Consider the following 22,655-nt stretch of genomic DNA (forward strand, 5'->3'; position numbering starts at 1 on the left):
AGAACGGGTTTATTCAACCAATCATATTACTGGTACTACTAACGTTACTACTGCCTTCACTGTACTTGAATACTTTCATCTCAAGAGTGGAAAGTCCTGACCAAACAAATCTGTTTGTGATGGACATTGCACACAATGTGACATTGCGGCATTTTGCCATTGCCAAGGCTTTTTTTCTCTTTGAACATCTCCATATATGTGGGCCTTGTCTGAACCGCAATCCTACACAGTTGCATCGGGCATGACGATCTGATCAGGCCCTCTGTCATGTGAGTGATCTTGCCCGCGGTCGCGACGCCCTCGGGGCTACGCCCCTTGGGCGTCGCGACCTCGGGCAAGATCACTCACAGACCTCGGGCCTGATCAGAGCGTCATGCCCTTGCAACTGTGTAGGATTATGTATGCAGTATGCAGCGTGAGCAAGGCGTGTATGGTCGAAGTGAAAATACTTCCGTGACTCTTCAGCCACGTCTGGCTCTTGACACGTAGTCCTGAGAAAATTCTCACGAAACAGGTTTTTCGTCCACTGACATTACTTTCCCTTTGCTGTAATCTCTGTGTGAAACATACGAACGGGACGAAAACGACATGCACTTTAGACTGCTCTGAAATCCCAAACGAAAGGCCAACATTGTCCACACTCGAGATCACCCAAAGAATGAAGCGAGTTTGATTCAAAATCAAAAAAAAATGTGCGGGATCGTCTGAAGCATACTAGTATTCAAGCGAGGTACAATCGGGCTTGATGACTGATCAAAGCCCTCGGGCCCAGCCCTTGGGCCTACGGCCCTCGGGCTGGACCCTTGCCTGGCCTTGGGCTTTGATCAGCCATGATCAAGCCCTCTGTACCTCGCTTGATTATCTACATAAACACAAAACTAAACGGCGCGAGTGCGAGTGTTGTGACAGATTCTTTCTGGATGCATAGGTCGCATTGATTTGTTTTTTGGTTTGTTTGTAGGGCGCTGGCACCCACATTCAGTGACCCAGCTGTAATGTCAGTGGTGGCATTGATTTGATTTTTGGTTTGCTTGTAGGGCGCTACGGTTGAGTTGGGTAACTCCGCTCTTCTTCCTCGCTAACTGCACCGGAGGAATTTCTCAAGTCTCCTCGCGCAACTGGGGAGCACTCCAATATGCAATGGAGAGAGAAAGATTTTCATAGAGCGGCTTGCTGTGAGAGGTGGACTGAGATTTGACGGCACTAACGGCGAGTATCAAGACCTTACGGCCACGGAGCTGCGGGACTCTGCGCTGGTCGTCTATCCGTGTGGAGGCAAAGCAAACGCGGGCAACATTCTGCTGAAGCGAGCGCGGAGCTGAAGCTGGATTGGTGACTGACGTACTTGTTTACTTCACAACACCGGCGCATAATGATGTACATGTACATGTACATGTACAAGACTTCGTGAGTATTCAACTCAAATTCGTGTTCCGTCAGCGTCAGTGTCAGCAAGTACATGTAGTACAATTATTTGTTCCCAAAATAACTCCGGAACAGTCTGTTCATGGTTTTCATTTGTATTGGACTCGTTCTCTACACTTGCGATAATTTAGTGGAACCTGTATTAAGTAAATGAGTTTTATGTTTCGTTACATTGCCGACAGATCTCCTGTGTACCGGTTTTGTGGCACAATGATTATAGCCATTTGTCGTCTCCATTCTTGTGCAATCATGCATATGTACAATGTAGGTTGGTTCTCTTCATGTTAATGTTATTGTGACCTATTTCATAGATGTTGGTTGCCTTGTTGTTTTCTCTCCCCTCTCCTCTCACCCAAGCCATTCTGCATAAGCGAAGCTGTGGACGCAGCATACTGCTGCTACACTTCAACGCGGGAATGCGTATAATAATAATAATAATAATAATAATAATAATAATAATAATAATAATAATAATAATAATAATGTAGGGCGCTGACACCCACATAGAGTGACCTACATAATTTGGCACTGCTGTGAATAGTTAAGTCGCAAAGTGAAGATTCACGGGTAAAAAGCCCCAAACTGTGTGATTGGTTATTTTTCAGCTTTCAACAGCCCTGGGCAAGTTCTTTAGAGAAATGTGGCTCTTTTTCTTGGTGCACTTGTCTATGTCCAGCTAAACAACGAGATGAGGATGGTCATTGTAATTTTCTGAGCTGCGAACGGGCAGAAAGGTGAGAAAACGTCGGATTTTGACCATTTGTGCTCACCTTTTTTTTCAATGTACCTCTCTCTAACATGACCCAGCTGTAATGTCAGTGGTCCCATTGATTTGATTTTTGGTTTGCTTGTAGGGCGCTGGCACCCACATTCAGTGACCCACAAAAGTTGGCAATGCTGTGAATAGTTTAGTCGGAAAGTGAAGAGTCACGGGTAAAAAGCCCCAAACTGTGTGATTGGTTATTTTTCAACTTTCAGCAGCCCTGGGCGAGTTCTTTAGAGAAATGCGGCCCTTTTTCTTGGTGCACTTGTCTGTGTCCAGCTACAGAAGGAGATGAGTATGGTCATTGTCATTTTCTGAGCTGCGACAGGCAGAAAGGTGAGAAAATGTCTGATTTTGACCACTTGTGCTGACCTTTGGATTTCAATGTACCTCTCTATAACATGACCCAGCTGTAATTTCAGTGGTGGCATTGATTTGATTTTTGGTTTGCTTGTAGGGCGCTCGCATCCACATTCAGTGACCCAGAAAATTTGGCAATGCTGTGAATAGTTTAGTCGCAAAGTGAAGATAAAGTAAAAAGCCCCAAACTGTGTCATTGGTTATTTTTCAGCTTTCGGCAGCCCTGGGCGAGTTCTTTAGAGAAATGTGGCTCTTTTTCTTGGTGCACTTGTCTATGTCCAGCTACACAACAAGATAAGTACGGTCAATGTCATTTTCTGAGCTGCGAACGGGCAGAAAGGTGAGAAAATGTCAGATTTTGACCATTTGTGCCCACTTTTCAATTTCAATGTACCTCTCTATAACATGACCCAGCTGTAATGTCAGTGGTCGCATTGATTTGATTTTTGGTTTGCTTGACCAACGCATATGGCCGATTGGTTTGCAGGCCTGCCTGCGAATCATGAGGTCCCGAGTTCGAGACCCGCGCTGGTAGCAGGGAGCGTGTAAAGACCCTTTACGTGAGTAAAGACTCTTTAATATGCGTGGTGAACTGCGCCGACACCCACGGTCAACTGGGTACTCACAGCTCGGAGTGAGGGTAACAAGGATGCAGTTTACAGGGTTATGGGCCGTTACACGCCCGATTGGTTGAGAGACTCACCTACTCTCCCCTGACTCACTTGTGAGGTCTGCATTCGCCACTCAGGTGTGCAAGGCATAGGCATAGTGGTGGCCTGCGGAAGCGAAGGCTAGTTTGTGTGTTTCTGAACATTCAAGCGATGCCAACGCGAATCCCGCGAATTATTATTATTATTATTGTAGGGCGCTGGCACCCACATTCAGTGACCCAGAAAATTTGGCACTGTTTTGAATAGTTTACAGTCAACTTTGCATATAACGACATTCGGCGGGGCATCAAAAAAGTGTCCTTATTCGCGAAGTATCGTTATACGGGAAGTCTCATCATATGTATTATAGTTGAAAGGGACTTTGCTCTGGCCATGGAAATGCTGTCGTTATTCGCGAATTGTCGTTATATCCGCAGTCGTTACTAGAGAAGTTGACTGTGGTCGCAAAGTGAAGATTCACGGGTAGAAAGCCCCAAACTTGGAGATAGACAATTTTTCAGCATTGAGCAGCCATGGGCGAGTTGTTTAGAGGAATGTGACTATGTCTTGCTGCACTTGCATATTTCCAGCTATAGAACCAGATGAGGCATGGGCAGCAAAAAACAGGGTTAGGTGATATTTGGCGAAAATGAGTTTTTTGATGGCTTTGAACTGTCCACTAAATGAGTGATCTATGGGCCAAATTTTGGAGCTCTGGGCACCTTCCAAGATGGTAAAAAGAACGCCCGAAATGATGGGTGACGGTCAACAAAAATGGTCAGCAAAAAGGCAAAATGGAACGCAGTTACAGCTAGCTCTAATGGAGTGACTGAGAACAATTTAGAATATTTATAGGTCTTCAGGGAAGCACAGCGTACTCTAGTTGATATTATAGTAACATTGTTTTGTGCAGGTCGTAACATTGACATCATCCGCTGTTCAATTGCCACAAATCGTTATTTCGGCACAGCATACGCAAAAGTTACCATTCCGGCTGATGTCATCAACACCGTACTCACGCCTGCGTTTTGGCCTGCCACCATCGGCCACACAGTCAGAAAGTGGCGCTTCCATGACGAGGCGTCCATGCCGACGAAGGAACAAAGTACTGAAGATTAACCATGGCTAGTAGTAGTAAAATGAACCCAGGCGCAACCCCGTTCTACCCTGGATGTATACGGACACTGTCCCTGAATATTTGCAGTCTACGTAATAAACTTACTGACTTGTCCCAATTGATATCGGACACAAAAACTGACATTGCTGCTGTATGTGAAACGTGGCTTAACAACTCCGTTCCGTCGATGGAGATGTCAATCGCAAACTATACTTTATTTCGGCTTGACAGGCGCGACAAACCCGGAGGTGGTGTATGTTTGTATGTTAATAACTCACTGTTTAGTCACCTACGTCCCGACTTAACAGCCGATGGCGTTGAATGCATTTGGGTAGAGATCAAAGCTCACCCACAACCTCTTCTTGTCGGGTGTATTTACCGCCCACCGAGTCAGTCACTAGCTTACTGGCAGACTTTCGAGGCCATGTTACACAAGGCATCGGGAGAAGCCAAGAATATTCTGCTTTGTGGTGACTTTAATGTTGATCTGGTCAGTCAATCTCCCACATCCCAGCATGCTTCCTTGCATGACATCACAACCACCTTAGGCCTGCATCAACTTGTAAAATCTCCAACACGCATAACGCTGCAAGGGAGCTGCACTCTATTAGATCATGTCTATAGTACAGCTCAAATCATATCCCCGCCTGATGTGTGTCCAGTTCCGTTCAGCGACCACTGTGCTATTGCAACCAAGATTTGTGTTAAACCAGTGCCGACAGCATTGCCTTCTCAGCGACTTTATCGAAACTTCAAGAGAATGGACTTGGCATCACTTCGTATGGATATATCTTGCGCCAACCTCTGTGAACTTCGTGGGTCCTGCGATGACATGTGGCAACAGTGGCTGACTAAGGTTGTGCCCATTCTTGATGCACATGCTCCATTGCGCCACGCGTCTTCCCGACCAAGACAGCATTCACCATGGGTCAATGAACATTTGTTCCTGTTGATACGACGACGTAACCACGCTCATCGGAAATGGCTGCAATCTAAGTGCCAGACTGATTACGATGCGTTTAAAGAAGCCAGGCGTATCGTGACTCGTATGAACCGTGAATTGAAGACGAATTTTTTTCAGTCTAAGTTCACCAGTGTTCAAGGTAATCCCAGGAAAACGTGGAAGGTTTTGAACGAGTTATCCGGAAGACAACGTGTTCAATCCGTTCCACAATGCTCTGCAAGCAACATTGGGTGTGTATTTGCTGATGTTGTCAGTGATCAACAACGAGCACCTGAACTGTGTCTTCCACAGGGCCCAGTGGGACCTAAGGGTTTTACATCCTTCAGTTCGGTGTCAATAGGTTGTGTGCGTAAACTGTTGGGTTCCTTGGACACCAGCAAAGCGACAGGCAGTGATGGAATACCCGCATTTCTTCTGAAGTCCTGCGCTGATTTGCTAGCTCCCTCCTTAACATTGATATTTAATGCATCTCTTGCTGTTGGTTCTGTGCCGGACGGCATGAAGTTGGCACATGTCACGCCGGTATTCAAGGCTGGAAATCCTCAAGATCCGGGAAATTATCGCCCTGTGTCTCTCCTGCCAATTGTGTCGAAGCTGTTAGAACGAATTGTCCATAGACAACTATCCTCATTTCTGGACAAGGAGAATTTGTACCCTCCCTGTCAGTTTGGCTTTAGACGTCAACATTCAACGGAAGACGCTCTAGTTTTCGTCACGGACACGTTTGTTCGCGCTCGCGATGCCGGACAAATTACTGGTGCTGTGCTCGTGGATATGTCAAAAGCATTTGACAAGGTCGGGCACCAAGTGCTCATTAATGATTTGTTTGAGCTTGGCATATCTGGTTCAGCATTAGTTTGGTTTGCCGACTATTTGTCCAATCGTCGCCAAATAGTGCACATTGCTGAGAACTATAGCCCTCCTTTCCCCTGCATGTGTGGCGTTCCCCAGGGCTCTGTTCTTGGTCCGCTGCTTTTTGTACTCTATGTTCGTTCGATCCAGTCCATTGTCTCCGAGTTTTGTGTGAAAGTTATTCAATTTGCTGACGATATTCTATTGTATGTTTGCGGTACGCAGAAGAATGCGCTTAGCAACTCCCTGTCTGCAGCTGTCTCAGCCATTAGTACCTGGCTGTCAAACCGCAATTTAATTCTAAATGCTCGGAAGACACAAGTGCTCTTCCTGTCTACGCCACATATTACTGACCACCAATTTGCAGTCTACTGCCATGGAGTGCAGCTCAAGCAAGTGACATGTGCAAAGTACCTTGGAATACATTTGGACCAGGATCTTTCTTGGAGCACTCAAGTTGATTCTATGGTCTCCAAACTAGCCAGTAAAATTGGTATTCTGTTCCGAAATCGACACAATATTCCGCTGACTTGCCGAGAAACCTTCGTAAAGTGCCTAGTGTTGCCAGATTTTCTATATGCATCAAATTGTTTTTCTGCTGGCCTTTCCTTAACCCAGTTAGGTAGGCTTGAACGAATGCTAAAGCGAGCTTTGCGTTCAGTGTACGATACTGGTTTTTGTAGCCCATCAAGCCCTTTATTTGCGAGACTTGGTCTAGATCGTTTGGCAACCATGTATTGCAAGAAATTACTGTATCTGACGTGGCGCTGTTTGGAAGGCCGCTGTAGTGTCACATTAAGTCAAATGTTCGAGCGTTTAAATAATGGTCTTGCAACGCGCAGCCTTGTATCACGCACTCTTAAGTTGCCCATGCTCAGAACTGCCTTTGCCCGTCATGGCGCTTCCTTCCAATGTGCTAAGCTGTGGAATGATTTGCACCCTCTAGCTCGCTGTGTGGATAACTCCGCCCGTTTTAAGAAACTGTTACCCCAATGCCTTGCTTTTTCACGCTAGTAATTATGACTTTCAGCTATGCAAAATGCGAACATGATCATCTATCCAATACCGGTAGTCTATTATATTAATTATTCATATCTTTTTGCATCTTTCCCTCGAGTGGGTCTATTGTTATTAAGCAATTGTCTGTTATAGTCACCACTATAAATAAAAATCCAATCCAATCCAAAAATTGTTGCCTGCACTTGCTGCAATGTTACTTGAAAACTCAATCCCTGTCATGTGCAGGTCTGGTAATGTATGCAGACTTGTCAGACAGAAAGAAGCCAAGCAACTGATGTTTCACATGGCTGGGAAGAAGCTGAAACTTAGTACAAAACTAGATATGCATGCTGGACCAAGCCAGATACATCCACCAAGCATGTCTTGCTCTCCAACGCACAGCAGCTCGTAGATACATGTATAATACTGTGACAAATTTCATGCGCACCGCAAGCGTGCATGTGCATGTATACTTGCAACAATTTTATTCACAAAATATCTTGTATCAAGTAAGGTTTAGTTCATTCAGGGCTGTCTCCGTATCTCACCAACTTATTCAGCTGCTAAAAGTCGCCACGGAGTACTGAATCTCGCTCGTCACTCTCAGCGCTGCTGTCCGCGTCGCCACTTCGTGTCACGGAGCTCTCAAACTCGTCGTCTGCGCTGCCTCCGCTGATGGCTTGTCATCTGAGCGAAACCTCTTCACTTTCACCTGATTCGTCTTGCGGGGGACTATCACAGGCAGCGGAGTATCTCTGGAGATCCAGCTGCCAAATATTCTAGTCGCTCGTGCTCCATCAAGAATTCGTGACGGGATCGTTCCGCCAAGAAATTATTTGTTCCGCTCTCTTTTCAGCGCATGATCAGCAGACGCTACCCAGAGCGCAAAACGCTTCCATGGTGGCTGAAAACGCCTACCTGGACGTCCCAAGTGCTTGGCGGATAAACTACAACTGCAATGACAACAAATTATAGCGAAGCCACCAAGAGGAAAGCACTTTCAAAGCGATATCGCAAGAAGTCTTTCCGCTTTGATCGCGGTGACTAAAAAACGACATCGGTTTGGTTTTTCGCAAATATTGGCATTTTGAAAAATCGCCAGGACCCCGGTTCTTGCTGCCGATGCCTCAGATGAGGATGTTCATTGGCAATTTCTGAGCTGCGATGGGGCAGAAAGGTGAGAAAATGTCAGGTTTCGACCATTTGTGCCCACCATTCAATTTCAATGTACCTCTCTATAACATGACCCAGCTATAATGTCAGTGGTCGCATTGATTTGATTTTAAGTTTGTTTGTAGGGCGCTGGCACCCACATTCAGTGACCCAGAAAATTTGACACTGTTGTGAATAGCTTAGTCGCAAAGTGTAGATTCACGGGTAAAAAGCCCCAAACTTGGACAAAGGATATTTTTCAGCTTTCAGCAGCCCTAGGCGAGTTCTTTAGAGAAATGTGACTCTTTTTTGCTGCACTTGCCTATGTCCAGCTATACAACGAGATGATGTTGGTGGTTGTCAGTTTCTGAGCTTTTAACGGGCAGAAAGGTGAGAAATTGTCAGATTTTGACCATTTGTGCCCACCTTTCAACTTTAATGCACCTCTCTATAACATGACCCAGCTGTAATGTTAGTGGTTGAATTGATTTGATTTTTGGTTTCCTTGCAGAACGCTGGCACCCACATTCAGTGACCCAGAAAATTTAGCACTGCCGTGAATAGTTTAGTTGCAAAGTTAAGATTCACGGGTAACAGCAGATTTTGACTTTCGGCAGGCCTGGGCGAGTTCTTTAGAGAAATGTGGCTCTTATTCTTGCTGCACTTGCTTTTGTCCAGCTATACAACTAGACGAGGATGGTAATTGTCAGTTTCTGATCTGCCAACCGGCAGAAAGGTGAGAAAGTGTCAGATTTTGACCATTTGTGCTGACCTTTCAATTTCAATGTACCTCTCTATAACATGACCCAGCTATAATGTCAGTGGTCGCATTGATTTGATTTTAAGTTTGTTTGTAGGGCGCTGGCACCCACATTCAGTGACCCAGAAAAATTGGCACTGCTGTAAATAGTTAAGTCGCAAAGTGAAGATTCACGGGTAAAAAGCCCTAAACTTGGAGATAGATCATTTCAGCGTTCAGCAGCCTTGGGCGAGTTCTTTAGAGAAATGTGGCTCTTTTTCTTGGTGCACTTGCCTATGTCCAGCTATACACCGAGATGAGGATGGTCATTGTCAGTTTCTGAGCTCGGAACGGGCAGAAAGGTGAGAAAGTGTCAGATTTTGACCATTTGTGCCCACCTTTCAATTTCAATGTACCTCTCTATAACATGACCCAGCTGTAATGCGAGTGGTCGCAATGATTTGATTGTTGGTTTGCTTGTAGGCCGCTGGCACCCACATTCAGTGACCCAGACAATTTGGCCGTGCTGTGAGTAGTTTAGTCGCAAAGTGAAGATTCACTGGTAAAAAGCACCAAATTTGCATATACATGGTTATTGAGCTTGCAGCAACCCTGGGCCTTGTTCTTTAGAGAAATGTGTCTTTTTCTTGGTGCACTTCCCCATGTACAGATACGATATACAAGGAGATGAGGATGGTCGTGTCGTTTGCTGAGCTTAGAACTTTCAGACACGTAAGAAAATGTCAAGTTTTGACCTTCTGTGCCCACCTTTCAATTTCAATGTACCTGTCTATAACATGACCCAGCTGTAATGTGAGTGGTCGCAATTTTCATTTTAGGTTTGCTTGTAGGCCGCCGGCACCCACATTCAGTGACCCAAACATTTTGGCACTGCGGTGAATAGTTTAGTCGCAAAGTGAAGGATCATGGGTAAAAGCACCAAACTTGGAGATATGGTTGATAAATATGGTGGTAAATACACACCTGGCAATATGGCGGTAAACACACGCCTGCCCACAGATGCTCTCTTAGCTGCAAAGTTCTGGCACAAAGCTCTCTTCTCACCACCACCACCATTAGTTCGCGCCTGGCGCCTAGTCAATGCATAGTTGGCGACTATGCCCCAGGCGCGAACTTATGGTGGTGGTGAGAAGGAGAGCTCTGTGCCAGAACTTTGCAGCTAAGAGAGCGTGCGTGGGCAGGCGTGTGTTTACCGCCATATTGCCAGGTGTGTCTTTACCACATTTTTTATCAACCATAAGTACAGCTGCATTGGTGTCTTCAACTTCAGTCTCCCGAGTCAAGCTCCGTATGAAGACATCCAAGAAGAAGATTGCCTGATGAGTCCAGCGGGGACGAAACGTACGTCGCAATCGAGCTATGTCGTTGCTGCGTCATCTTCTATGTGCCATGCGCTACTTGATGTACCAGCCTGCTATGTCGGACACCGCCAACCATGCATCGACTAGGCGCCAGGCGCGAACTAATGGTGGTGGTGGTGGTGAGAAGGAGAGCTCTGTGCCAGAACTTTGCAGCTGAGAGAGCGTGTGTGGGCAGGCGTGTGTTTACCGCCATATTGCCAGGTGTGTCTTTACCACCATATTTATCAACCATAAGTACAGCTGCAGTGGTGTCTTCAACTTCAAACTTGGAGATAGGTTGTTTTTGAGCTTTCAGCAGCCCTAGGCTAGTTCTTTAGAGAAATGTGTCTCTTTTTCTTGCGCACTTCCCCATGTACATATATACAACGAGATGAGGATGGTGATTGTCAGTTTCTGAGCTTCGAACGGGCAGAAAGGTAAGAAAATGTCAATTTTTGACCTTCTGTGCCCACCTTTCAATTTCAATGTACCTCTTTATAACATGACCCAGCTGTAATGTGAGTGGTCGCAATGATTTCATTTTAGGTTTGTTTGTAGGCCGCCGCCACCCACATTCAGTGACCCAAACATGTTGGCACTGCTGTGAATAGTTTAGTCGCAAAGTGAAGAATCATGGGTAAAAAGCACCAAACTTGGAGATATGGTTGATAAACATGGTGGTAAAGACACACCTGGCAATATGGCGGTAAACACACGCCTGCCCACACACGCTCTCTTAGCTGCAAAGTTCTGGCACAGAGCTCTCTTCTCACCACCACCACCACCATTAGTTCGTTTGTTGTGTAAAGAATTGTTGTGCCTTCCCTTTGCCCCGCTTTTCAACAAGATCAGGATGGTCACTGTCAAATTGTGGCCATCCAACGGGCAGAAAGGCGAGTAATTGTCAATTTTGGGCTATTTGTGCCAGGCTGTCCTTTCAATGCACTCTGTGCATCTTGGCCCAGCTGCATGTGCCTTGATTTGATTTTTAGTTTGCAGTTTGGCTGTTTGCACCAGCATATAGTGACCAAGAAAATTTGGCACTGGTGTGAATGGTCTATTCGCATAGTGAAGCACCGTGGACAAAAAGCCCCAAACTTGGAGAAAGGTTATTTTCACCTTTCAGCAGAAATATGGCTCTTTTTGTTTGTTCACTAGCCCTTGCTCAGCTATTCAGCAAGATCAGGATGGTCACCGTAAGTATCAGAGCTACATAACAGCAGAAAGGTGAGTAATTGTCAATTTTCGACCATTTGTGCCCAGCTGTCATTTCAATGCACCCCTGTACAACTTGGCCCAGCTGCAATGTGAGTGCCCGCATTGATGTGCAAAAATCCTTGTGTGTACCAACTTTGGACAGACACAGCATGATTAGCCGTTCCGCTGTGAAGGTGCTAATAATGCCTTCAATGGTCATTCGAAGGAGATATTGATGTCCGGATGATGCTCCCTGATGCAGTTGTGCGTTATAATTTGTTTCAGTATTACAAGGAGTATACAAGATGCAGACATCACCCATCACCATACCAACGGCTATAAGTTAAAATACAATGGTATTCCAGAATTGGAATTGGAATTGCAATTTTCGTGTTCCGCTCGTCAGAAAATTGCTATACTGGAATCCAGTGTTGTGTGGTGATTAGTGATGTCTGCATCCTTTACCATCCTTAACGGGGAATTCCCTGGAATATTTCGGTGTCGGCCTTTTCTCTGTGTCTTTGTCTTCAGGTGGAGCAGCCATTAGTGTGGCTTGCAACAGGAACTAGATTACAAAGGAACAGGAAGCAAGGAAATGAAGGAAGCAAAATGAATCAAGATGGAATGAAGATGAAGCCCGCAAGAAAAAACAGAAGTCAACAAAGATAGAAGTCAGCAGAGAGAATTCTAGAAAGCCATCCCAAACCCCGACCACCATTCCCTCCCTCAACGATTACTTTTATAGCCTATACAATGGTATTCCAGAATTGGAATTGGAATTGCAATTTTCGTGTTCCGCTCGTCAGAAAATTGCTATACTGGAATCCAGTGTTGTGTGGTGATTAGTGATGTCTGCATCCTGTACCATCCTTAACGGGGAATTCCCTGGAATATTTCGGTGTCGGCCTTTTCTCTGTGTCTTTGTCTTCAGGTGGAGCAGCCATTAGTGGCTTGCAACAGGAACTAGATTACAAAGGAACAGGAAGCAAGGAAATGAAGGAAGCAAAATGGATCAAGATGGAATGAAGATGTAGCCCGCAAGAAAAAACAGAAGTCAACAAAGATAGAAGTCAGCAGAGAGAATTCTAGAAAGCCATCCCAAACCCCGACCACCATGAGATGAAAGATGAAACCCGGACAATTTATACACCTGGCAACCCATACACCTGCTGCTGTCGAGCTACACATGGCAACTCGTACAAGGGTATTTCCCTTGAGCCTGGTGTTAGAACACTGATGACACACAACACATGCATGTATACGCATTGATAGCAGGTGCATAAACGCACACTTGTACACAGAACACGGGTAGTGGGACAAAACATATCAGGAATGAACACTGGACAGTGGAATGGCACCTGGCTATTCTAGTAGGACAACAGTACATTGGGACATCGAGATTCCAACCAAAAAAAGAAAAGAAAGACAATTACAACACAGTAGATATTGAATTTGGATTGTTCGTTTTCTTGTGATATTGACTGAGTTAGGGGTGCAATTAGTTAATGACTAGTACGTACGTTTGTGGCTAATAATCGTTTGTGGTCATTAATTGACATTACTACTGAGTAGAACCAGCACATCTGCACACAATGGACAAAAACAGGAGCATATACAGGGCAAGCCATTGTCAAGTATGCAATCATGCACAAATGATATCCAATCATGTAAGGCTGCAACCACACTAGGTACAAAATCACGTACAAACTGCATTACAGTAGAAATCGTCATGCCGACGCGTGCGAAATGCAAAATGCGCTTTGTAGGTTTTCAGCAACTGGCGCACCCCTGTAGAAAGCCACGTTTGTCGTTTTCGCGCTCCATCTCCTGTGTACAACTTTGTTTTTGTACCTGGTCGTCGTACATAGCATCAGCATCAGCATTGTTTTTGAATTTCCCGGTCTTTTCCAGCGCATGGCACACGCTTTGGTACGACAACGTCACGTGCTGTTCGCGTGAAAACGTCAACTATGCAGACCGAAAAGTGTAGTGTGGTTGCGTACCGACTTGTACTGAGATATGCATGAAAATTTGTAATGTGATTTTTACGTAGTGTGGTTGCGGCCTTAGGTAGGGATCTCAGCGCGTGCAGTGCGCAGGGTGTTTGCGCATACATTGCGTCATCGAGTTTTGAGTGCAGCTCGCGGACACAGCAGAAAATGGCGACGGTCGATTTTCGACACTAGCGGACGCGGTGGACACTAGCGGAATCGTCATCTTCATCGTCATTCGAACATACTTTGTAATTCCCGCCGAAGGACAGCGTGGCCAAGGCGATATCGCCCCGGTCGATTTTCCTATAATTTGCCATGCGGCAAGAACCCACTTCAGAGAGGATTCAGTCAAAAATTCAGACGTTTTCTCCGGTTAGATTGTCCTAACTTCGATTTTCAGTGCATCAGCCATCGCGAACATCGCCGCCATTATCACTCAGAGAGAAGACATCGCGCTCAGTAGAAGAGGTGTTCACGCTGCGTCCAAGAGTGAAAGATTGTGCTCTTTGACCCTCCATAGTTCCTCTGAGAGAGTGTCTGGGAGATAGGTAGCTTGGAGATGGCCGTAGAACGTGCTTTCCTGGACGCAATATTCAGCCATTTCTACTGTCTTCTTCAACTTGATTTATTTCGAAAAAATGTTCTTTTCCACGATTTCTGCACTGGACGCGTTTGGGATCGAAAATCTCACCTGCGCAGACTGGCTGCGCAGTTCACGCGCTGAGATCCCTACCTTTAAGGGGAAGTATACCCTAAAATCAAATTTTCACCAGTTGTCTTCTGGGTGCTGAGTCGAATGGTCTGGGTCCGAGGAAGCTGCGACGCTCCCTTCCTACTTGAATCCCAATCGAACTCGCGCACTTCCACCGAAACTGGGTGACTGCGCCCTACTAGATGGGGAATTGTATGCAAAATGTCACTAAAAGCGCCATTTCGTTCTTATAAAAGCACGGATGACCGCGATTGGCCCATATGTTGTACTCTTTTGGACGCTGAGTCGACTGGTTTTGGTCCGAAAAGGCTGCGATGCAGCGTTCCTCCTTTATTCCCAATCAAACATGGTTGAACAAGCGGTCACGTGCTCCTGGGTGCCCAAATCACCTGGTCACCACGCCAGCAGGCGACAAATTTCACACCAAGGTTCAACTCAAGTTCAACTCGAGTGACAGGAGTGCACCCAAAAAAGGTCAAACAGGCTAGTAAGTTGTACCCTGCAGGCACGGTGACCAGGTGACTGGTGTACGCAGGAGAACGTGACCGCTTGTTCAACCATGTTCAATTGGGAATAAAGGAGGAACGCTACATCGCAGCCTTTTCGGACCAAAACCAGTCGACTCAGCGTCCAAAAGACTACAACATATGGGCCAATCGCGGTCATCCGTGCTTTTATAAGAACGAAATGGCGCTTTTAGTGACATTTTGCATACAAATCCCCATCTAGTAGGGCGCAGTCACCCAGTTTCGGTGGAAGTGCGCGAGTTCGATTGGGATTCAAGTAGGAAGGGAGCGTCTCAGCTTCCTCGGACCAAGACCATTCGACTCAGCACCCCGAAGACTACAACTGGTGAAAATTTGATTTTAGGGTATACTTCCCCTTTAAGATGATAACCAATCATGTACAACTGATAACCAGTGACAGTGTACAGGTTTTGAACAGTATGACGGATAACTCATATGCTGACGAAAGTTCCAATTACACATCACCGACTACCGCCACTATTGCCTTTCATGCTCAAACGCGAGTACTGGCTGTAGGCACGCCATCTACCTGCTTTCACCTGTGAAGCTGTGTCCATGTTTGACTATCATAGGTTGTGGACATGTATCGCTATTTGAGCCTGTTTCCCAAGCTGTAACTTAGCATGTGCTCCCACTCCAGTAGTACTATGTGTGCATGTGCAGCAGAGAGCTGAAAAAGATGGGGACACTGCAACGGAATGTCTGGCCAGATATGCAGCAGAGAGCTGAAAAACAAGGGGACACTGCAACGGGATGTCTGGCCAGATATACAGCAGCGCTGGAGAATACCGTTGATTAGGCTACAGCTCGGGAAAAAAGCAACACTTATCCTTTGAACCTTCCTATTCCAATATACAGTACATTTAGTTCAATATAACCTGCAGTATAACCTGTCAAGGCGACCACCTGCCCCAGAAGACAACCTGCCCCAGAAGACCACCTGCCACAGAAGACCACCTGCCACAGAAGACTACTGCAACCAGGACCAAGGTATGCTTTTTTGCAGGCAAACGATCCAGGATAAGAAGACACCTGGCAACAGAGACCACATGTTGAAGGTCCCTATAGAGGTCTTAGACAGGTTTCACTGTATGAGTAGGTGCTATGACAGGCACTCCTCCATAGCTGTCCTGTTGTGCAGTCATTAGCTGTCATACGTACAACAAACCAGTGTTTCCTCATTATCCAAGACATCAACCGCGCCTACCTACAGCAGGACGAATACTCAAATCGTTAATAACTTTCATCTAGTAGCACTCCAAGTATACCGGAATAGGAAATGTCAAATGCTAAGATTCAAAGTGTCACTAGGGGCGCGTTTGGTTGGTACGAACTAGAACAGGATTCACCAGAACAGCGCGTTTGGTTGGGACTGCACCTGTTCTGGGTCGGCCAGAACATGTTCTGCTTGCTCCGGCCTCGAGGCCGGAGCAGACCGAGCAGTTTCACTTTTTCACAGTGAAACCTGGCGGGAACATCGATTTTGGTCCCAAATGATCACGTGCATACGCTTTTGGTTTGGACTCGTTGTACCGTACAAAGTGACCATGGTGACCCATACACATTTTTGAAGGATGCACCCAGTTTGGCACATTTTTCCACAAAAATGTGCTCTGTTTCTGGAGTACCGTTTGGTTGGCATGAGGCTGCTCCATGTGCACCAGCTGTTCGATCCTGTTCTAGATCGTACCAACCAAACGCACCCTAGATCTGGTCCTTGAACCTGCAAGACATTTTCCAAATAAAATTTTAGACAATCTGTAGCACCACGGCATTACATCTGTGTCGACAATGGCAGAGGAGACCCAAACCATTGGACAGTAAGAATGGTAGTGCTCGGTAGGGCAGAAATCTACTTTTCTAAGTCAGCCTCTCTTGCGCAGACAGCATAAGTGCTTCCCTGTCCAGGATCTTCAATGAGACCTTACAGACAGACCTAGTACCAGATATTGACAAGTTGGCGAGCATTTGTCCAATATACAAATCTTGTAGTCAAACAGACCCCTCCAATTACAGACCCATGTCCCTCCTTCCGATCGTCCACAAACTGCTGGAGCAGATCGTCCACGCCCAGCTACAGTCCATTCATAAAAAAATGGGTCCTGGCTCTGGCGAGCTCCCGTATTTGGCGATTTTTCGTGATTTCATCGTACACAGTGCAGTGCTGCGAACTTTGAAATTTGAAAAAGGGTCCAAAAAGGGTGCCTGAACTGGGGTTCGAACCGCAGAATGCACTGTTGCAGGCGGGGTCAAACGGCCTGGATTTTGATGGTTTTTCCCAATTCAGTGCTTTTGGGGCAAAACCTGGCCGAAATCCTATTCTTGCTATGGCTTGCTTTTTGGACAAAAAAACTTCAGAAACATAATTGGAAGAGGATTCCATATGGGATTGCAGAAAAAAATTCTAAAAAAACTCAACGTTTGACCCATTTATGGCCAAAAGCTAGAAGTTCATTTTTTCTGAATGGACTGTAGTGCAGCACATAGCCAAAACACCGGAGCTTGGGGTTATGCCCCCTGAGCAGTTCGCATACAGAGCAAACCATTCCTGTGAAGATGCACTTGAGTTGGCCATCGACCGCTGGCAGCGAGCGCTTGACGAAGGCCTGTACTGTGGTGCTGTGTTTGTCGATATGTCGAAAGCCTTCGACAGGGTTCGACACAACCAACTTCTTCTCGACCTTCAGGCTATTGGCGTGTCGGGTGTGGCTCTACGGTGGTTCACGAGCTATCTGGCTGATCACTATCAGCGAGTCTCAGTAAATGGCGCCCTGAGCAGTACCACAGAATGCTCCCGATGTGTCCCGCAGGGGTCTATACTCGGGCCACTCCTGTTTTGCGTTTAAGTACGTGATATACCCGCCACATTTCAGTATTCGCAGTGCCAGCAGTATGCCGACGACATTACCCATTGCCGATCCAGTACTGATCTCGACGACCTTGTAAGGAAGCTTAGTGCAGACGTCAGTATGTTGGACACATATTTTACTGACAGAGGGCTTCTGCTCAATCCCCAAAAATGCACTTTCTCGTGATTCGGAGAAAGGGGCAGGTAATTCCACCCACGCTAGCCATTCAGTGTGGACCTAACATGACCCCAATGCCGCAAAGCTCACAGTACCTCCGTTTCGCGGGGTTCTGGAGAGCGAAGATGAAACCAGGAAGTCGTAAAATATTTTTACGACTCCCTGGTGCAAACGAGTAATCGCCATCGCGGCGGATCACGCAGCTTGAAAGCCAACTTACTTGAACGATGGCGACATCAAGTCCAGCGGAATGTGATCAAAGAAGCCGATGCAAGGCTGAAATGAGCTGATAAACGACTCGAGAGAGATGACGGCTCGCGTGCAGCAGATGACGACAGCGACGCAGGGTCAAAAAATGAGTGGAGCGAAAGCGACGCAAACTGAACTCTCTGCTCATTCCATCAACAGTTTCTCTTGTAAAGATGCTGTACATAGGCTGAACTACCTTCGTCCAGTGATTTGCAGTCGACACAAACTGTTCTTGACCTGTTCTAGAAGTGTTTTCGAATCCATTAAAATCCATCACGTAGTTTTTTGTTAACGGAGGAAGTACTACTACGACTAGTTCATAGCTGGTATATAGAGAATTATTGTTCCATCAGAGAGGCCTTTGTGGAAATTACAGTTATTACAGAGGTTCAGTGGCTCGTTTGTTTCATACGAAATGAATCAATGGATCAGGTGTAGTTTAGAGTCCCGTGAATATCTCAAAGATTCGATTTGTTCACATGGGTCGGGCCTTTTTTTTATTCACGAGTAGCTCCGAGATCATAGTGCACCAAAATATGGATCTATCATACATAAATCTCTCCTCCTCCATGCGCTCTAAAGCCAATCATTGCTCTAAAGCCGATCATTGCTCTAAAGCCGATCATTGCTACCCTCGGTAGCAATTACTCACACCAATAATTTCAAACAACGAAGGGGTCACGGGAAAACATTTCCTTCTGGCAGCTGTTTCACCTATCAAAGGCTCTTCAGAGAATGTGATACTGGATATTGTGATTGGCATAGCAAAATTACTGGGTGAATTCCCCCAGTTGGGACTCCCACTTCTGTCCGTCGCTATGCTTCGTCAAGACATTATTTGTTTCTCTCTCTTTCGAGCGCATGATTTTGCAATGCTACCCAGAGCGCAAACGCCTCCATGGCAGCTGGAAATCTGTACCTAGACGTCCCAAGTGTCTGGCGGACAAACTACAAAGACGATGACAACAAAATATAGTGAAGCCACCAAGAAGCCATATTCAAAGCGATAGGGCAGGAAGTCTTTTTGCTTTGATTGTAGTGGCCAAACAACGACACCGCTTAGGTTTTTCGCAAATATTGGCATTTTGAAAAATCGGCGGGACCCAGTTCTTGCTGCGGATGCCTCATATGTCCTTGGTGAGGCAAAACAGCTGAAACAGTACCCCACCCAGCCTATTGCAAAGTAATGCATATAGAATATCACCTACACTACAGCCAATAGTGAAACAGCTGTATTACATGCATATCGATCATCTTATGCGTAACTCACCTTCTTTTTTTTTGAAGATGGACGAAGGCCACATCTCAAGGTTGGAGAACGTTGCAGCACGCATCCATTGAGCCATATCCAACTTGCGAGTATGTTACGCTGACTGCTCCTTGGATATGCACAGCGCTCAGCTTGGCTTCTCTCCGCATGATCTTTCCAGGCTAAACCTATTTGAAGTGTTTGGATGCGGATGTCTAAGCTGCTGCCATCCATCACAGGTAGACCCACACACAGCTGTAGTGTATTGTACTGCCAGCAAGTACTACCACCAATGCACTGTACACAAACTGCTCTTGGCCTGGCCTATATCCATGAAGTTGTAACAGTTGTTGTGTCTGTCAATTCGTACCCGTAGGACGCTTTACGAGTCGGTTGAGAAGGTGAACTAAATATCAGCATATTGACGAGTAGTTGTGAACCAAACAATTGAGTAGCAAGAAGCCGTAAATTGCTGACTTCTGCACTCCACACACTAACAGCCAAGACAACAGGACGCTGACAGGAAAGCTGCAGTAGAGAAGCAAGTGCCGGAGAACACGACTAACCTTATAAGCTCTCCACTAGCGGAGGTCGGGTGATGGTTTGTTGCTGCTTTCGTATGAGTGTGCATTAGCGGCTGCTCCGTAAGATACTTCCCGGTGTCTTCTCACACTTTTCGTAGAATGTCGTTGAAAATTCGGCGCATGGTCACGATATTGCGCCTGTGTTTGTGACAGTCAATGGCGGTCGTGAGTTGAGTCTTCCGCCTCCCGAGAATCTCTGCATGCTGCTTCTCTATGACCCACGACTGGCTCTCGTTTAGACTGGCTGTCTTATTGAGGGCTTGACGTTATTGCCCTCGGGCGCGGAGAGCCGCTGTAAAAGATAGCTCCCGAAGGGTGGCGGAGTGTTGCCGAGCGATGGCGGGTTGCTGAGTGGGAACGGGGAGAGGACAGGCGACGTTAAACCGGACTCGTACTATTCGGCGTCGTCGCCGTCGGTCTACTTCATTCCGTCTTGCTTGTGCGAGCGCAATGAATACTATTATATTCAGGGCAGCGAATAGCAGTCGAGCACTAACACGGATATTGTCCATGCTCGAACAACAAGGCGTAGAGGAAAGTGAATCGGCCGCCTGTCTGCAACACAAGCTGGGTGCTTCCAAGTAACAGTTCGTTCTAGTTCAAAGCACAGGACTTCCGTTACCCAAACTGGCTTTTTGCTCCGATACCTTCCCACTCCATGTAAGCGGTAGTACTTCCAAACAAACTATGAGATACTGGTACACGGAAACCTTTAGGAAAACGAGGAAACTAGAATGAAGAAGAAAAGAGTAGTAACTGCTGACTCGTTGACCATCGACCCGTCCGCTAGTGGCGCTACCCAGCATTTAGTGCAGATCCGCCAGCGAGAGAAAACCTCGCGTGATGTCTAGTACTGCACTCTCACATCGAATACCGCCATAATATGCATCGTAGATCTATGCACCTATCGCCAATGCCAAAGGGAACGTGGAAATGACAAGTCGTCAAAAACAGCGCCCGGAATCACGTATTTGCAAAGGAGCATCATTGACATTATTAATTTTTCTGTACATGCAGTCGGTGGCTTTTATAGTGATACCAAGAATATACGTTGACTCACATAGATTTTTGCAATACCTAAGCAGTCAAAATAATAATACTATTCCTGCATACCGGTATTTGACTCCTTACTGACCTTCGGGCTATATTAGAGAGGTTCCGGGGTACGATTTTTCGTGCCAAAATCCGTATGGGCGCTACGGATGTTTTCGAGGCGTCTTTCATACGATTATTCGGCACGGAGAATTCATGTCTCCATACGAACCTTACCAAGTTTCGTATGAAGATTTTGCGTCATCGAGCGCAGAAAGATTTCTCCCATACAATTTTGGTACGAGAAACATCGATTTTCCGCGGGAAGTTTTGATTTCGGTACAAATTTTCAAAATAGAAAGGCATAGCGTGGAAATATGAAATGTTTGCGATCGTAACCTAGGCAATGACAGCAAACACCTAAGTTCCGTGCTCCGGAACATTTCACTGCTCGAAAACGACGTATAAAAATCCGTAGCGCCCCTACGGATTTTGGCACGATTAATCGTACTCCGGAACCTCTCTATTGAGTATTGACTGCTTATATTTGACTCCATTTTAGGGATTCAACGCATCCTTTGGCTAGTCGTGATAAATCTAATATTGACTTCGTACTTGGTCAATATAGGAAAGAAAACCTCGTAAAAGACCTCGGCTTCACCTCGGTCTTTTACTCGGCTTCGCCTCGGTCTTTTACTCCGCTTCGCCTCGGTCTTTTACTCGGTTTTATTTCCTATATTGACCTCGTACTGAGTCAATATTAGATACATATACGCAAGAGTAGATAAACAAGAGTCTGCAACTCCGGATCTTTCCTGCATAATCTGCGCCCACGGCGGAATTTTTTGTTGACGTCACCTTTTTTCAGAAGAACGCGCATTTTGCCGCAGAGCAGTGTGAGAGCACATAGTGGGCACCGGCCTTGTATTGTAATTCTTTCGTTTCTTGAGCACGGTCCACTATATTTTCATCGGCACATCGCTGGAAATGGTGGGTTTTTAATTAACACGTCATAATATAGAATTTATACCCACCATTTCCAGCGATGTGCCGATGAAAATATAGTGGACCGTGCTCAAGTAATGGACCATGCCCAAATAAGAGACCGGGGGTCCAACCCTCTTCAAAAAACAAAAGACCGGGTCTATTAATCGAGGAAATGCGGTATTCAGTATTTACTATGTGTCGTGTGTGTCACTGTGTGTATAGGAGGAGCGGGGTGCGGTGCACGGGGAGATCTAAATGGCTGTACAATGTGTAGGACCAACACAGACCCTGGTTGAAGTTGATCAAGGTGTGGGTCGATCCTCTTCACTCAGAGTAGAGACAGAGTCGAGCGAGCTGTATTCCCGGTGCCGAAAGGTGGGCTCGCCACCCCTGTACGGCAACTTCCCCATGTCTAACCCACACTGAGACGAAGTGAATACTGTAGTAGTAGTCATACTTGCCGAAGTATAGAAAATAAAAAATAAAAAAGTTGATGGGAGCATCAACTAAATCCGTCCGTCCACTGAAAAATGGAGCAAGTCCGAACTGGTAGAACTAATGCTCATTGTGGGGATTGGATTGGATTCAGGTCAACCGAAGAACTTCGTATAACAGCATGACACTATCCGGACCTCAAGAAACTGCTATCCCCCCCCCCCCCCCTCTCCCCAGCACAAACACAGACAGAGAAAACACTGTCCCGCAGTAGGCTCTCT

At 46.1% G+C, this 22,655-nt stretch overlaps 2 long non-coding RNA genes across 2 annotated transcripts; one reads left to right on the plus strand and one right to left on the minus strand.

Moving 5' to 3' along the window:
- The first annotated feature begins 943 nt into the window (after window positions 1-943).
- On the plus strand, window positions 944-12,661 carry LOC135811584 (uncharacterized). The gene is made up of 11 exons (XR_010552662.1): window positions 944-1,407; window positions 2,102-2,159; window positions 2,468-2,524; window positions 2,831-2,888; window positions 8,615-8,672; window positions 8,961-9,018; window positions 9,326-9,383; window positions 9,692-9,990; window positions 10,250-10,819; window positions 11,541-11,609; window positions 12,111-12,661. It is a non-coding gene; the product is annotated as an uncharacterized LOC135811584 (long non-coding RNA).
- Window positions 12,662-12,749: 88 nt separating this feature from the next.
- LOC135811583 (uncharacterized) lies at window positions 12,750-20,815 on the minus strand. Its single transcript, XR_010552661.1, has 2 exons — window positions 19,358-20,815; window positions 12,750-13,162 (listed from the first exon to the last, which is right to left on the minus strand). It is a non-coding gene; the product is annotated as an uncharacterized LOC135811583 (long non-coding RNA).
- Between the last annotated feature and the right edge of the window lie 1,840 nt (window positions 20,816-22,655).

This window comes from Sycon ciliatum, chromosome 3 (genome assembly GCF_964019385.1).
Source record: "Sycon ciliatum chromosome 3, ocSycCili1.1, whole genome shotgun sequence".
Classification (NCBI taxonomy): Eukaryota; Metazoa; Porifera; class Calcarea; order Leucosolenida; family Sycettidae; genus Sycon; species Sycon ciliatum.